Source organism: Lipotes vexillifer, unplaced genomic scaffold (assembly GCF_000442215.2).
Source record: "Lipotes vexillifer unplaced genomic scaffold, Lipotes_vexillifer_v1.1 scaffold799, whole genome shotgun sequence".
In the NCBI taxonomy this organism is placed as follows: domain Eukaryota; kingdom Metazoa; phylum Chordata; class Mammalia; order Artiodactyla; family Lipotidae; genus Lipotes; species Lipotes vexillifer.
Genome location: NW_006787679.1, coordinates 2,581,387 through 2,598,603, shown reverse-complemented (window position 1 = coordinate 2,598,603; position 17,217 = coordinate 2,581,387).

Here is a 17,217-nt window from a genome sequence, read left to right as displayed (position 1 = left end):
AAAGGAAAAAGGGCTTGGAGTACTGAGAAAAAGTTTAATATAAGAGGAAGGATTAGATTTAGGGGGAAAAAAAGGAGGGGTTGGAAGAGAAAGTCTATGACAGTAAGACCATGAGAAGATATCCTGACTGATTAAAATGTTTCCATTCTGTGCCAAATATAGGAAAAAAAAAAAAAAGTAATTGTAAAGACTTTAAACACAGGAATTTTTTTTTCTTTCTTTTCTTTTTTTTTTTTTATCTTTTGAAGTGGAGAAGCCCTCCCTCATCCCTCAACTCTTTTCCCCATCCCCTTATTTCATACCCATTTTTTCTTCTTCCCTTACCAAGTAGGAGAATGGTGTGATTAAAATATATTTTCATCAAGATTGCAAGATTGATGATTAGAATGTAAAAGAAATTTGAGAGTGTTGAGATGGAGATAAATGGCTTCAAAAGAGAAAACAAGTTTTGTTGTAAGAAGGAAGTACATGTGTGTGTGTGTAAACTAAATTATTCAGAAAATAAAAGAATTTGTATATTGACAATGTGTAGGATAATATAAAAAGAGAATTTATATATATTTATATTTAATTATATATAATATAAAAAGTTGAATTTCCATTTGTTTTATTATAAAATTTTGTTTTTTGAAACTATGAGATATCTAGATATTGAATATCTAGATATTCAACAATGATTTGTATGCAATGAGATTTCAGACTATTTTTACTAAAGAAGAAAGTCCTAACCCTAATTAAAAGATAAATTTGAAACAAGTGTAGTGGTCCAATTGAGGTAGAGAGAAAACAGTGGAAGAGACACCCATAAGGAAACCATTGGAATACTTCAATTAAATAATTATAAGGCACTGAATGAGGATGGAGTAAATAAGGTAGACTTAAGATAATTACTGAGATATATTAAGCACATTTTGTAAATCAATTTGATATACTGGCAGAACAAAGGGTAGATGTAGGATGTGGTGAAGGAAAGGGGTTGTTGAAAGACTTTGTGGAAATTAAAAAGCTGAATATACCAGTAGGAATGAGGGGAAATGTGTGATCTGACCTTTTTTTTTTTTTTAATTTCACAAAGACAGAACCTTTAATATTATCTTGTGTACCACATATGTGAGTATTCAGAAATATTCATCTAATGTGAATAATAAACAGCAAATTCATCCAACAGAGATTTCAAGTAGGTAGAGTGTGTTTATGATATAACTGGCAAAATTGATAATTTCTTCTTTTTTCTTTTAAAGTGAATAACAACAAAATAATTCCTGAAGAGAATTCTTACATTTAAAAAAAAATGAATTTATATTTGAGTCATGAATGGAAAATGCTAAAATTTGAGGAGATTTTCTACAGACAAATTTCCTTTATATGGCAAGGTAAGTTTAAACATTCACAGTAATGGGGTCTAGGACATGCTACCCCAAAATATGGCATTTTGGCATACTGCATATTTTAAGTTGAAGGAGTTTGAGGAAAAGCAGAAGCAAGAAGATTACTCTGACTTCCCCTTGACTTTCTCCCCAAAACACGTCATAAAACTCTTCTGTGAGATGTGCCCTCCTTATAACCAGAGGAAAGAAACATCCTTATCTCCGAAGACAAAGGGAGGACAAGAAGAATCTTAACAGGCCTTGCTAAATTTCCTCTGGTTTACTATAATTACCTCTTACTTTCAAAGTATCATAATCCTCCACAGATGTCCACCTAGCAGTTTTATGAGTCCATCATCAAACCTAGCATAAAATTACTCTGGTCAGTCTTTCCTCAAGTCTTCATTTCCTTAAGAAGGCTGCCATGTCATGTAAAACTTACACTAAATAAATGTTTATGCATTTTTCCTGTTAATTTCTCTTTTACAGTTTAAGTTTTAGACTTAGCCAGGGCCTCTAAGAGGCTCAAGAAAAAGTTTTTCCTTCCCTAAGTCAGAAATAATTTTCTAAACAGTATGGAATATCAGAGTTATGTGTCATGATCCTGTTGAGAATCAGTCAAGTCAATGAAGGAATACATTGAAAGATGGTATGTGAATCAGGAAAGGTACATTTTATAGTGATAATTATCATGAAAGATAGTCTGATCATTACAATGCTGAAATAATTTAGATAATTGCACTTATTTTTGCTTAAGAAATTTTAAGGGAGGAGATATGGGGATATATGTATATGTATAGCTGATTCACTTTGTTATAAAGCAGAAATTAACATACCATTGTAAAGCAATTATATTTCAATAAAGATGTTTTAAAAAAAGAAGACATTTTAAGTAATTGAAGCAAACACATGTAAATTTTGATTTGAAATATAAAATTACTTTTCTGATCCCTTTGCTCTCTATCTAAATGATCTTGCTGGTATTGACTAGTAATTTGATATGAAGTCAAATAATTACTATGATTAGGTAAGAATGGTGGGGAAAAGTAACAATCGGGCACCTTACAAGTGCCTGTGAGGGGTGCAAAGTCCAGGTGTATCTCTCCACTAAGCAGATATGAACCTATGTATGCCTAGGAGAGAAGGTAAGCACTAAGAATTGTTTATTTACCTCCTCAGAGTTATACGTGATGTTTCATATCTATTATATACTTAAACAGCAACTGAAGCTTTTTCTTTTTGGGAAAAGACTGCCAAGAATCGGACAGTGATTTATCAGATTAGTCAGATGAGAGGAGAATAGCCCTACTTGTACTACACGAGATAAAACAGAGTCCCTGTGTGCTAAGGTTGTTTGACATGACCTCACAGACCAAAATATGTTTGGTAAATTATAGAGAAAGGGCCAGCACTGAAAAATAGTTAGAAGACTACGCTCACTATGTAACTTCAGAGAAGTTATTTAACCACTCTGTCTTATTTTCTTATGTGTATAATAAGTATAGAAACACAAACACACACAATCTAACATAAATGGCTGTCATTGGGATTAAATGAGATAACACAAATGAAGCATTTAGCAAAGTATGATGGAGTAAACATATTTTGCCATGTACATTTTTAGTTTGTTTTTCTTTTTTTAACATGGGTTTAAAATTTTTTATTTAAAATAATAATGTCCTAATTAACATCCCCTGCCAAGGTGATAACTTATTTTTATATAGAGCCAGAAAACTGGCATATAAAAGAATGAAAATTAGAACATTCTCTAATATTATATACAAAAATAAACTCAAAATTGATTAAAGACCTAAATTTAAGGCCAGAAACCATAAAATCCCTAGAGGAAAATATAAGCAGAACACTTTTTGACATAAATAGTAGCAATAGTTTTTTTGGATCTGTCTCCTAAAACAAAGGAAATAAAAAACAAAAATAAACAAATGGGACCTAATTAAACCTAAAAGCTTTTGCACAGCAAAGGAAATGATCGACAAAATGAAAAGAGAGACTACTGAATGAGAGAAAATATTTGCAAGTGGTATGACCAATAAGGGGTTAATATCCAACATATATAAACAGCTCATACAACTCAACATAAAAAAAAAAAACTTAATTAAAAAACGGACAGGAGAACTGAATAGACATTTATTTCCAAAGAGGAAATGCAGATGGTCAGCAGTCACATGAAAAGGTGCTCAACATAGCTGATCATCAAGAAAATGCAAACCAAAACCACAATGAGATATCACCCCATACATGTTAGAATGGCTATTATCAAAAAGAACACAAACAACAAATGTTGGTGAGGATGTGGAGAAAAGAGAACCCTCATACACAGTTGGTGGGAAAGTAAATTGGTGTGGAAAACCATATGAAGGTTTCTCAAAAAACTAAAAATAGAGCTACTATATGACTCACCAATTCCACTCCTTGGTATATATATGAGAAAAACAAAAAATCTAATTTGAAAAGACACATGTGGGCTTCCCTGGAGGCACAGTGGTTAAGAATCCACCTCCCAATGCAGGGGACATGGGATCGAGCCCTGGTCCAGGAAGATCTCACATGCTGCAGAGCAACTAAGCCAGTGCACCAAAACTACTGAGCCCGTTTACCAGAACTACTGAAGCTCGTGTACCAAAAGCCCATGTTCTGCAATAAGGGAAGCCACCACAATGAGAAGACAGTGCACCGCAATGAAGAGTAGCCCCTGCTTGCTGCCCCTAGAGAAAGCCCATGCACAGCAATGAAGACCAATGTAGCCTAAAATAAATAACGAAAAAATAAAGGAAAAGAAAAAGAAAAGACACATGTACCCCAGTGTTCATAGTAGTGTTATATACAGTTGCCAAGATATGGACGCAGACTAAGTGTCCATCAGCAGATGTATAGATAAATAAGAAGTGATATGTATACACACACACACACACACACACACACACACACACACACAATGGAATACTACTCAGCCATAAAAATTAATGGAATTTTGCTAGTTGCAGCAACATGGATGGACTTGGAGGGTATTATGCTAAGTGAAATAAGTCAGACAGAGAAAGACAAATACTATATGCTATCACTTATATGTAGAATCTAAAATATACAATAAACTAGTGAATAAAACAAAAAAAAGAAGCAGACTCACAGTTATAGAAAACAAACTAATGATTACCAGTGGTGAGAGGGAAGAGGGGAGGGGAAATATAATGATAGAAGATTAAGAGGTACAAACTATTATGTATAAAATAAACTACAAGTATATATTGTACAATATGGGGAATATAACCAATATTTTATAATAACTTTAAATGGAATATAAACTTTAAAAATTAGGAATTGCACACTTGTAACATATTGTACATCAGCTTAACTTCCATTTTTTTAAAAAAGCAGTTATTCAGGTTAGACATAATTATCTGGGAGGTAAACAGTCTGACAACATTCATATTTTCATCCTCCATATGCAAAGCTGAGAAAGAGATTAAAACATAAATTTGTCATTTGAAAGGCAAGCACAAGTCAAATCATGCTTATAGAGGTGCTGGGTACAGCGATCTTCAATTGAAGGGACCCAAGCTGTTCTTCCGCACAGGGTCCATGGAGTTGAGGTGTCGGTGTGGCAGTTCTGCACTGTGAACTCTAGTTTGACATGTTAGGTGTAAGACCTCTGCACATGGCTCCCTATAGCTTTTGTTCCCAGTTGCATGTGATACTATTAATTGTGAAAAAAAAATTTAAAATATATGTTGAGAGAGACGTTCAAGATGGCAGAAGAGTATACGTGGAGATCACCTTCCTTCCCACAAATACATCAGAAATACATCCACATGTGGAACAACTCCTACAGAACACCTACTGAATGCTGGCAGAAGACCTCAGACTTCCCAAAATGCAAAAACTCCCCCATGTACCTGGGTAGGGCAAAAGTAAAAGAAAAAACAGAGATAAAAGAATAGGGACATGACCTGCACCACTGGGAGGGAGCTGTGAAGGAGGAAAAGTTTCCACACAGTAGGAAGCCCATTCACTGACAGAGTTGGCAGGTGCCGGGTCGGGGTGGAGGGGCGGAGGAAGCACAGCAACAGGGGTGCAGTGGGGAAAGCTAGAGATTTCCTCACAGAGGATAGGTGCTGACCAGCACTCAGCAGCATGAGAAGCTTGTCTGCTCACTTACTGGGACAGGTTGGGGCTGGGAGTTTAGGCTTTGGTTTCAGAGTTCAGATCTCAGGGAGAGAACTGAGCTTGGCTCTGTGAACACAGCCTGAAGGGGGCTAGTGCATCTCAGGTAGCTGGGAGGGAGTCCAGGAAAAAGTCTGGAATGCCTAAGAGGCAAGAGACCATTGTTTCAGGGTGCACAAGGAGAGGAGATTCAGAGCACTGCCTAAACGAGGTCCAGAGATGGGTGTGAGCTGCAGCTATCAGAGCAGAGTGCAAGCACAGGTTAGTATCCACACTTCTCCTCCCAGGAGCCTGTGCAACCTGTCACTGCCAGGGTCCCGTAATCCAGGGACAAATTCCCCAGGAGAACACACAGCACGCCTCAGGCTGTTGCAATGTCATGACAGCCTCTGCAACCGCAGGCTCACCCTGCATTCCATACACCTCCCTCCCCCAGGACTGAGTGAGCCCAAGCTCCCTAATCACCTGCTACTTTAACCCTGTCCTGTCTTCCTATCTGAGTGAAGAACAGACGCCCTCAGGAGACCTGCACACAGAGGCGGGGCCAAATACAAAGCTGAACCTCAGTAGCTATGGGAACAGAGAAGACAAAGGGAAATTTCTCCTAGCAGCCTCAAGAGCAGCAGATTAAATTACCACAATCAACTTGATGTATGCTGCAACTCTGGAATACTTGAATAGACAGCAAATCATCAGAAAATTGAGGCAGTGGACTTAGGGATCAAGTGTAGAATTGCAGTTTGCTTTCTGCATCGAATTTGTTTCTGGTTTTATATTTATATTAGTTTAGTATTCAGAGTTTATTATCATTGGTAGATTTGTTTATTGATTTGGATGCTCGCTTCCTTCTTTATATATATATATATATATACAAAATTTCTTTTTTCTCTTTTTCTGAGTGTATGTGAATGCTTCTTTGTGTGATTTTCTCTGTATAGCTTTGCTGTTACCATTTGTCCTAGGGTTGTGTCGCTCCATTTTATTTTGTTATTTTCTTTGTGCTTGTTTTTATTAGTATAGTTTTAATGCTTGCTATCATTGGTGGATTTTTTATTTTTTTAATTTGGTTGCTCTCTTCTTTCTTTCTTTTTTTCTTTTTTATTACTTTCAAATTATTTATTTTTTTATTTTAATAACTATTTTATTTTCTTTCTTCTTTTCTCTTTCTTTCTTCTTTTTCTTCCTTCCTTCTTTTCTTTCTTTCTTTCTTTCTTTCTTTCTTTCTTTCTTTCTTTCTTTCTTTCTTTCTTTTTTCTTTCTTTCCTCCTTTCCTTCTTTCTTTCATTTTTTTCCCCCATTTCTTCTGAGAAATGTGGCTCAAATTGTCTTCGTGTTCCAGCCAGGTGTCAGGTCTGGGCCTCTGAGGTGAGAGAGCCTAGTTCAGGACATTGGTCCACCAGAGACCTCCTGGCTTCACATAATATCAAATGGTGAAAGCTATCCCAGAGATCTCCATCTCAATGCTAAGACCAAGGTCCACTCAACAAGCAGCAGGCTCCAGTGCTGGACACCCCATGTCATGCAACTAGAAAGACAGGAACACACACCCATCTATTAGTGGAGAGGTTGCCTAAAATCATAACAAGGTAGCAGACAACCCAAAGCACACTACTGGATGTGGTCCTACCCACCAGAAAGACATGATCCAGCATCATCCACCAGAGCAAAGGCACCAGTCCCCTCCACCAGGAAGCCCACACAACCCTCTGAACCAACCTTACCCACTGGGTGAAGCAACAAAAAACAATGGGAACTACTATGAATGTGCAGCCTGTGAAAAGGAGACCCCAAAAACAGTAAGTTAAGCCAAATGAGAAGACAGGAAAACACACAGTAGATGAAAGAGCAAGGTAAAAACACACCAGACCAAAGAAATGAAGAGGAAATAGACAGTCTACCTGAAAAATATTTCAGAGTAATGGTAATAAAGATGATCCAAAATCTTGAAATAGAATGGACGAAGTACAAGAAACGTTTAACAAGTACCTAGAGGAACTAAAGAGCAAACAAACAATGAGCAAGAACACAATAATTGAAATTAAATATTCTCTAGAAGGAATCAATAGCAGAATAACAGAGGCAGAAAAATGGATAAGTGATTTGGAATATAAGAGGGGAAATAACTACCACAGAGCAGAATAAAGAAAAAAGAATGAAAGGAATTGAGGACAGCTTCATAGACTTCTGGGACAAAATTAAGTGCACCAATATTCGAATAATAGGGGTCTCAGAAGAAGAGAAAAAGAAAGGGACTGAGAAAATATTTGAAGAGATTATAGATGAAAACTTCCCTCATCATGGAAAGGAAATAGTGAATAAAGTCCAAGAATAATGGAGAGTCCAATACAGGGTAAATCCAAGGAGAAACATGCCAAGATACAAATTAATCAAACTACCTAAAATTAAATACCAAGAAAAAATATTAAAGCAGCAAGGGTAAAACAACAAATAACATACAACATATGTTATTTGGGAATAACATGTGAATCCCCATAAGGTTAACAGCTGATCTTTCAGCAGAAACTCTGAAAACCAGAAGGGGGTGGCAGGACATATTTAAAGTGATGAAAGGGAAAAACCTACAACCAAGATTACTCTACCCAGCAAGGATATCATTCAGATTTGACAGAGAAATTAAAACCTTTACAAACAAGCAAAAGCTAAGAGAATTCAGCACCACCAAACCAGCTTTACAACAAATGGTAAAGGAAATTCTCTCAGCAGGAAACATAAGGACCTACAATAACAAACCCAAAACAATTAAAACATTGTAATAGGAACATACCTATCAATAACTACCTTAAATGAAAATGGATTAAGTGTTCAAACCAAAAGACATAGACTGGCTGAATGGATACAGAAACAAGACCCATATATATGCTGTCTACAAGAGACCAACTTCAGACCTAGGGACACATACAGACTGAAACTGAGGGGATTGAAAATGAAATTCTATGCAAATGGAAATCAAAAGAGGGCTGGAGTAGCAATTCTCATATCAGACAAAACAGAATTTAAAAAAAAGACTATTACAAGAGACAAAGAAGGACACTACATAATGATCAAGAGATCAATCCAAAAATAAGATATAACAATTGTAAATATTTATGCACCCAACATAGGAGCACCTCAATACATAAGGCTAATACTAACAGCCATAAAGGGAGAAATCAACAGTAACACTTTCATTGTAGGGGACTTTAACATCCCACTTTCACAATGGAAAGATCATCCAAAATGAAAATAACTACAGAAACACAAGCTTTAAATGATACATTAAACAAGATGGACTTAATTGATATTTCTAGGACACTCCATTAAAAATAAACAGCATACACTTTCTTTGCAAGTTTCATGGAACATTCTCCAGGATAGATCATATCTTTGGTCACAAAGCAAGCCTTGGTAAATTTAAGAAAATTGAAATAGTATCAAGTATCTTTTCCAACTGCAAAGCTATGAGACTAGATATCAATTACCAGAAAAAAATCTTTAAAAACTACAAACATATGGAGGCTAAAAAATACAGTATTTAATAACTAAGATATCACTGAAGAAATCAAAGAGGAAATCAAAAAGTACCTAGAAACAAATGACAATGAAAACACGATGACCCAAAACATATAGGATGAAGAAAAAACAGTCCTAAGAGGGAAGTTTTTAGCAATACAATCCTATCTCAAGAAAAAAGACATATCTCAAATAAACAACCTAACATTACACCCAGAGACAGAAGAACAAAAATACCCCAAAGTTAGCAGATAGAAAGAAATCATAAAGATCAGATCAGAAATAAATGAAAAATAAATGATGGAAACAATAGCAAAGATCAATAAAGCTAAGAGCTGGTTCTTTGGGAAGATAAACAAAATTGATAAACCATTAGCCAGAATCTTCAAGAAAGAAAGAGAGAAGACTCAGATCAGTAGAATTAGAAATGGAAAAGGAGATGTAACAATTGACACTGCAGAATTACAAAGGATCATGAGAGATAACTACAAGCAACTCTATGCCAATAAAATGGACAACCTGGAAGAAATGGACAAATTCTTATAAAAGCACAACCTTCCTAGACTGAAACAGGAAGATATAGAAAATATAAAGAGACCAATCACAAGCACTGAAATTGAGGCTGGCATTAAAAATCTTCCAACAAACAAAAGCCCAGGACCAAATGGCTTCACAGGTGAATTTTATTAAACATTTAGAGAAGAGCTAACACCGATCCTTCTCAAATTCTTCCAAAATATAACACAGGGAGGAACACTCCCAAACTCATTCTATGAGGCCACCATCACCCTGATACCAAAATCAAAGACATCACAAAAAAAGAAAACCACAGGCTAATATCACTGATGAAAATAGATGCAAAAATCCTCAACAAAATACTAGCAAACAGAATCCAACAGCACATTAAAAGGATAATACACCATGGTCTAGTGAGGTTTTTCCCAGGAATGCTAGGATTCTTCAGTATACACGAATCAATCAATGTGATTCACCATATTAACAAATTGAAGGATAAAAACCATAAGGTCATCTGAATAGATGCAGAAAAGGCTTTCAACAAAATTCAACACCTATTTATGATAAAAAAAAAAAAACTCAGAAAAGTAGGCATAGAGGGAACTTACCTCAACATAATACAGGCCATATATGACAAACTCACAGCCAACATCATTCTCAAATGTGAAAACTAGAAACCATTTCCTCTAAGATCAGGAATAAGACAAGGTTGTTCATTCTCAGCACTGTTATTCAAATAAGATATGGAAGTTTTAGCCACAGTAATCAGAGAATAAAAAAATAAAATAAAAATGAACCCAAACCAGGAAAGAAGAAATAAAGCTGTCACTATTTGCAGATGACATAATACTATATGTAGATAGTCTTAAATATGCTACCAGAAAACTACTAAATCTAAGCAATGAATTTGGTAAAGTAGCAGGATGCAAAATTAATGCACAGAAATCTCTTCCATTCCTATACACTAATGATGAAAAATCATAAAGAAAAGTTAAGGAAACACTCCCACTTACCATTGCCACAAAAAGAAGAAAATGCCTAGGAATAAACCTAGCTAAGGACACAGAATATTTGTAAGCAGAAAACTATAACACACTGATGAAAGAAATTAAAGATGATACCAACAGATGGAGAGATATACCATGTTCTTGGATTAGAAGAATCAACATTATGAAAATGACTCTACTATCCAAAGCAATCTACAGATTCAGTGCAATCCCTATCAAACTACCAATGGCATTTATCACAGAACTAGAACAAAATATTTCACAATTTGTATGGAAACACAAAAGACCCTGAATAGCAAAAGCAACCTTGAGAAAGAAAAATGGAGCTGGAGAAATCAGGTTCCCAGACTTCAAACTATACTACAAAGATACAGTAATCAAGACAGTATGGTACTCGTACAGAAACAGAAATATAGATCAATGAAACTGGATAGAAAGACCAGAGATAAACCCATGCACATATGGTCACCTTATTTTTAATAAAGGAGGCAAGAATATACAATGGAGAAAAGACAGCCTCTTCAATAAGTGGTGCTGGGAAAACTGGACAGCTACATGTAAAAGAATGAAATTAGAACACTCCCTAATACCCTAATACCGTACACAAAAATAAACTCAAAATGGATTAAAGAACAAAATGTAAGTCCAGCCAGTATAAAACTCTTAGAGGAAAACATAGAGCCCTCTATGATATAAATCACAACCAGATCCTTTTGACTTACCTCCTAGAGAAATGGAAATAAAAACAAAAATAAACAAATGTAACCTAATGAAACTTAAAAGCTTTTGCACAGTAAAGGAAACTTTAAATAAGATGAAAAGACAACCCTCAGAATGGGAGAAAATATTTGCAAATGAAGCAACTGACAAAGGATTAATCTCCAAAATTTACAAGCAGGTCATGCAGCTCAATATCAAAAAATCAAACAACCCAATCCAAAAATGGGCAGGAGACCTAAATAGACATTTCCATAGAAGAAGATATACAGTTTTCCAACAAACACATGAAAGGAGGCTCAACATCGCTAATAATTAGAGAAGTGCAAATCAAAACTACAATGAGGTATCACCTCACACCAGCTAGAATGGCCATAATCAAAAATCTACAGAACACTAAGTGCTGGAGAGGGTGTGGAGAAAAGGGAACCCTTTTGAACTGTTGCTGAGAATGTAAACTGATACAGCCACTCTTGAGAACAGTATGGAGGGTCCTTATAAAACTACAAATAGAACTACCATACAACCCAGCAATTCTACTACTAGGCATATACCCTGAGAAAACCATAATTCAAAAAGAGCCATATACCACAATGTTCATGCAGCTCTATTTACAATAACCTGGACATGGAAGCAGCCTAAGTGTCCATCGACAGATGAGTGGATAAAGAAGATGTGGCACATATATACAATGGAATATTACTCAGGCATAGAAAGAAATAAAATTGAGTTATTTGTAGTGAGGTGGATGGACCTATAGACAGTTATACAGAGTGAAGGAAGTCAGAAAGAGAAAAACAAATACTGTGTGATAACACATATATATGGAATCTAAAAAAAAAAAAAGAAAAGAATAAAGGTTCTGAAGAACCTAGGAGTAAGACAGGGAAAAGATGCAGATGTAGGGGATGGACTTGAGGACACAGGGAGGGAGAATGGTAAGCTGGTACAAAGTGAGAGAGTGCCGTGGACATATATACACTACCAAATGTAAAATAGATATCTAGCGGGAAGAAGCTGGATAGCCCAGGGAGATCAGCTCGGTGCTTTGCGACCACTAGAGGGGTGGAATGGGGAGGGGGGGAGGGAAATGCAAGAAGGAGGAGATATGGGGATGTATGTATATGTATAGCTGTTTCACTTTGTTATAAAGCAGAAGCTAACACACCGTTGTGGAAAAATTATATTCCAATAAAGATGTTAAAAATAAATAAATAAATAAATAAATAAGTAGCTACTAAGAGAATGATAATGTATAAGCTTTGATTTTTAGACTAAACTTAGATATATAAATGTAAGTTTTAATTATATTTTTCCATATCTGTGAGGAATCCAAAAATGCTTGTTATAGCTGTCTCTAGCTCCATCAAAAAGAAGCAATTATGTAAAATATATAGGGTAGTTAATATGAAGCAAAATTATTGGCATACACTCTAGTACATTACTAACTTCACTGTAAATGGGGTTTATTTTTTTTTATAGTTTATCAGTCAGATTATTTATAATTAATTATCCAGCTGTATTCTGTTTAAAGAAGCACTGTAAGGGAAAAGAAGAGTTTGGAAACAAAGAGATTAGCAGATTATTTAAAAAATTACCAAAGACATTACATTATGTCAGTTAAAGATGGTATTAAAAGTTACATTATAATTCAGGACAAAAACATATATTAAATAATAATAAAACACAATTTATGAATAAAAAATTAATCATAAAAGTGTATTCAACTGTTAGAATGACTATTATTTCAAAAAAGATAAGTGCTGTCAAAGATGAGAAGAAAAGGGAACACTTGTGCACTATTGGTGGTAGTGTACATTAGTACAGCCACTGTGGACAACACTATGGAGATTTCTCCCAAAAATTTTAAAATAAAACTCCTATAAGCTCCAGCAACACCAATTCTGGGTATATTTCCAAAGGAAATAAAATCAGGATCTCAAAGAAATACCTGAACCCCTAGTTCATTACAACATTATTTGCAACAACAAAGACATGGAAACAGCCAAAGTGTCAATGGATGAATATAATAGAAATGATTCCATTGTATCCATGAATATAGGGTTATAATGGAATACTTTTCAGCTATGAGAAGGAAGGAAATCCTACCATTTACAACAACATGCATGGACCTTGAGGGCATTATGCTAAGTCAGACAGAGAAAGACAAGTATTATATAATCTTATTTATGAAATTGAAAAAAGCTGAACTCATAGAAACTGAGAGTAGATTGGTGGTTAGCAGTGGGATGGGTGGGAGAAATGAGTGATGGTTGTCAAATGATACAAACTTCCAGTTATAAGATGAATAGGTTCTGAAGACCTAATGTAGAGCAAGTTGACTTATATGTTAACAATTATGTATTGAATACTTGAAAGTTAAGGGAGTAGATCTCAGATGTTCTCATCAGACACAAGAAATAGTAAATGTATGAGGTTATGAATGTAATCAATGATGGAATAAAATTATTTTTAAGGCAGGACAATAAAATTTTTAAACACAAAATTTTCTCTCTGCCAGTTTAAGCAACTAACATTTCCCCCTTAGTGTGCATTGTGCACCTGCATTATACATTAGCTAGCTCTCCTTAGAAGACACGGAAATGCCTACTCACCAAAAAGATAAAAATTTAAAATAATTTCCTTCTGATACCACAAAAGTAACTCCTTCGGAGATAACATTCCTTTCTCAATAACCCACTCTTCACCTTGTTGGACTATGTAAACTATCAATATGCTACTTTGATGTATAACCATTTGTCTCAAAAACTTATATTGATATAATTGTGCCTTGATCTCTAACAGGTGGATGAGTTCTCAGAGCTTTCTCATGTTGGCTCAAGTAAAATTTTCCATTTCTTTCCTGGTTGACTACTAATTTTTGTCAATATTAAAATTATTATGGCAATAGTTTCAGAATACATATGCATATCAAATCATCATGTAGTACACCTTAAACTTACACAAAGTTATATGTGAAATATATCTCAATAAAGCTGGAGAAAATAAATAAAAGTAAATAAATAAATACTTGCTCACCCAAGCATTCAATTTACTTGAATTTATCTTGCAGTAACAATTACACTTATGTAAGAAAGATAAATAATCCTTGTGGAGTTCTTCGAATTGGCAAAAGATTAGAATTAATCTACATATCTATCAACAGATGAATGTTCAAGTAAACTATGGCAAGTATATTTTGTATTTTTGTATTAAGTACTAATATGGAAAATATCACAAGACATACCTGTAATTTTTATTTAAATGAGTATATAATGGGTAAATGAATTTATGTACTGAGGTGTGTGTCACCATTTGTGGAACAAAAATGGGAAAAAAATACAAAAATAACAAAATGTATAGCTTTAGAATTGTGATTATTAATATTGAGTTCTGGAATCAGAGTGTCTGCATTTGAATTTTGGCTCAGTCTTTTACAAGTTGTGTAATTATGAAGCTTAAGAAGAGTGCTAGAGACTTTCTGAAGGTTGGCTGGGAGACTCAAGGTTCCAACTTTGTCAGGGCAAAAAGCAAAGATGCCAAAGTGATTTGAAAGAGTTTCAGACAACTAGTAAGTTGAAATTAATAGGGGAGAGGGAATGAAAAGAAACTTGATTAACACAAAATCATGATGAAAGAGTAAAATAAAAATATAACAATGAATAATTAGTAGTAAACCCAAAATAAGTAAAATAAATAAAACCAAATAGATTATCACTGTAAATGGAAATGATTTAAATCTCCTTCATAAAAGACAAAATTGAAGTATCTCAAAGTGGTTACAGAGCAAAATTTGGCACATTACCAAGGATATGTCAAATACAAAAGGACCAAGAAACGTAGAAGAAAAAAATTGGAAAGAAATGCTGTGAAAGGTAAACAAATGGTAAGCAGGAGTAGAAATAAACCATGTAAAGTGAATTTCAAAACCAAAAGCACTAAAGGAGACAAATAGGAATCTCATATCTAATGACATTTGAACCACTGGACTACAAAAACTGTACACATACAGTTATACACATGTGTTATGTATGTGAAGAGAGAAAAGAGAAGCAGAAAGAAAAAGAAAAAGAGATTGTTTTATTTTGCTAGACTAAAATGTTCCTTTAATGTTGTATTTGTGGCAGTTCTGTGTTGTCTAAAATGAAGGTGAAGATAATACATCTTGCAAACAAACTCTGGCTTTCACAGTACCAAAAGATTTGCAGTGAACACACTGCCAACTGCCATCATCATCCCAACCCTGCTCAGATGTTCTTACTTTAAAATATTTATCTCTGTGTTTTGAATATGTACAGAGTATTATTTAATATTCATTTTAGACCCTATTATTGACTTCCTACTGAGGGATCAACTCATTCATCTTTTTCCCTTAATTCCCTCTCTCACCCATAAGACCTCTTCTACATTTTGTCAATATTGTTCTGTCATATTTTAATTAAAATTACCTACATATGATTATGTCTTTGGGAATATTGTGTTATAATTGCATTTTTGCCCTTCTTCCTCTTTTTAAGTTAATTGCATTTTAAGAGCCTTTTTGATGTTTTGGTTGTGTTTGTGTTATTTATTAACTTTACTAATTTAAATATTTAGAAATGTTTAAAACTTCATATTTAGTACTTTATTAAGTCTGATCCCTGCACCCTCCTTCCTGAAATAGTCTCCCACTTTCTGGCTTCAATCAAAAACCTATGCTGAAGTTACCTTTGATTCTAGTCATGGATTGCAGGCACTCTGTATTGCTCTGTTCCTTGAAGCACATATACTATCATTTCTGAGGAGTAATGTTGCATTTCTGACCTTTTTTTAATACCGTCTTTCTCAATTGGTAGCTTGGTGAATTTTACATTTCTGAGTTGAAAAAGCTGTATATCATAGGAACTTGAAGCAATAACTAATGTAGTTCTTGAAAAGGTGGCTGCCATATTGGTAGATAATCTGTGTGTTTTGTTTTACTTCATTTTGTTTACCTCATTAGCAGCTTTTAGTTTTAATATTTTTCCAGATGTATTAAAATCTCATGAAAATATGCCTTGGTATGTGTGTTTATTTAATGTATTGGTCCCCTAATCTGAATAGTATAATTTTTCTCAACTATTTCCATTATTCTTTGGCAGATATATATATATATATATTTTTTTTTTTTGCTCTGTTTTCTCTGTAGGTTATGGAAAATTATATAAATTATATAAATCAGATGTTGAATTTCCTGAAAATGTACTCTATATCTCTTATTTTTTCTCCTGTTTCTTTTCTTTTCTTCTATTTTCTGAGGGATGTTTTGACTTATTTTTTTAGAGTTTTCATTAATATTGCATAAATATATACAGTTATGTTTTTTCCAGGACTATTTCTTTCAGATTTCTCCCCATACCTACTCTGCTGTTGTCATTGTTAGTTAAGTGATTTTTTTTAAAATCCTTATCATATGTACCTAGAGAGCAATGGGTTTATATAAGGGAGGTCCTAACAATTAAAATTTACAATTTTCATAGTCAAATTACATTAGCATTTTATAAGTAGAAAGAAACTGTTTTAAGAATAAACCAGCCACAGTAGTAAGAATATTTTGAACATTCTATTTCAAAACATTGAAAAAAAGTCTCAATAAGAAAACATCATTTTTGCTAAACATAACTCCATTTCATTGAAAGTAGCTATTTCTGCAGTAGCAGTTGGCATTGGCACCTATGAGTTTCACACTCAGAACATGGAGATGAATTTAGGGAAGGGGAATTCCAGTGGAGCATTTAAGAAAAAGTCATCTTATAAGTGTAAAAATAGGCTGCTTTGATCATTTTACCTGAATCTGTCTCCCGCTTGCCCCATAACTGACAGTTTAATTAATTGACTTTTTAGCCCAAAATAGTGGTCTGTGATTAAACATCCTCCAGTAGTTAGCTCCCTTCATTTAT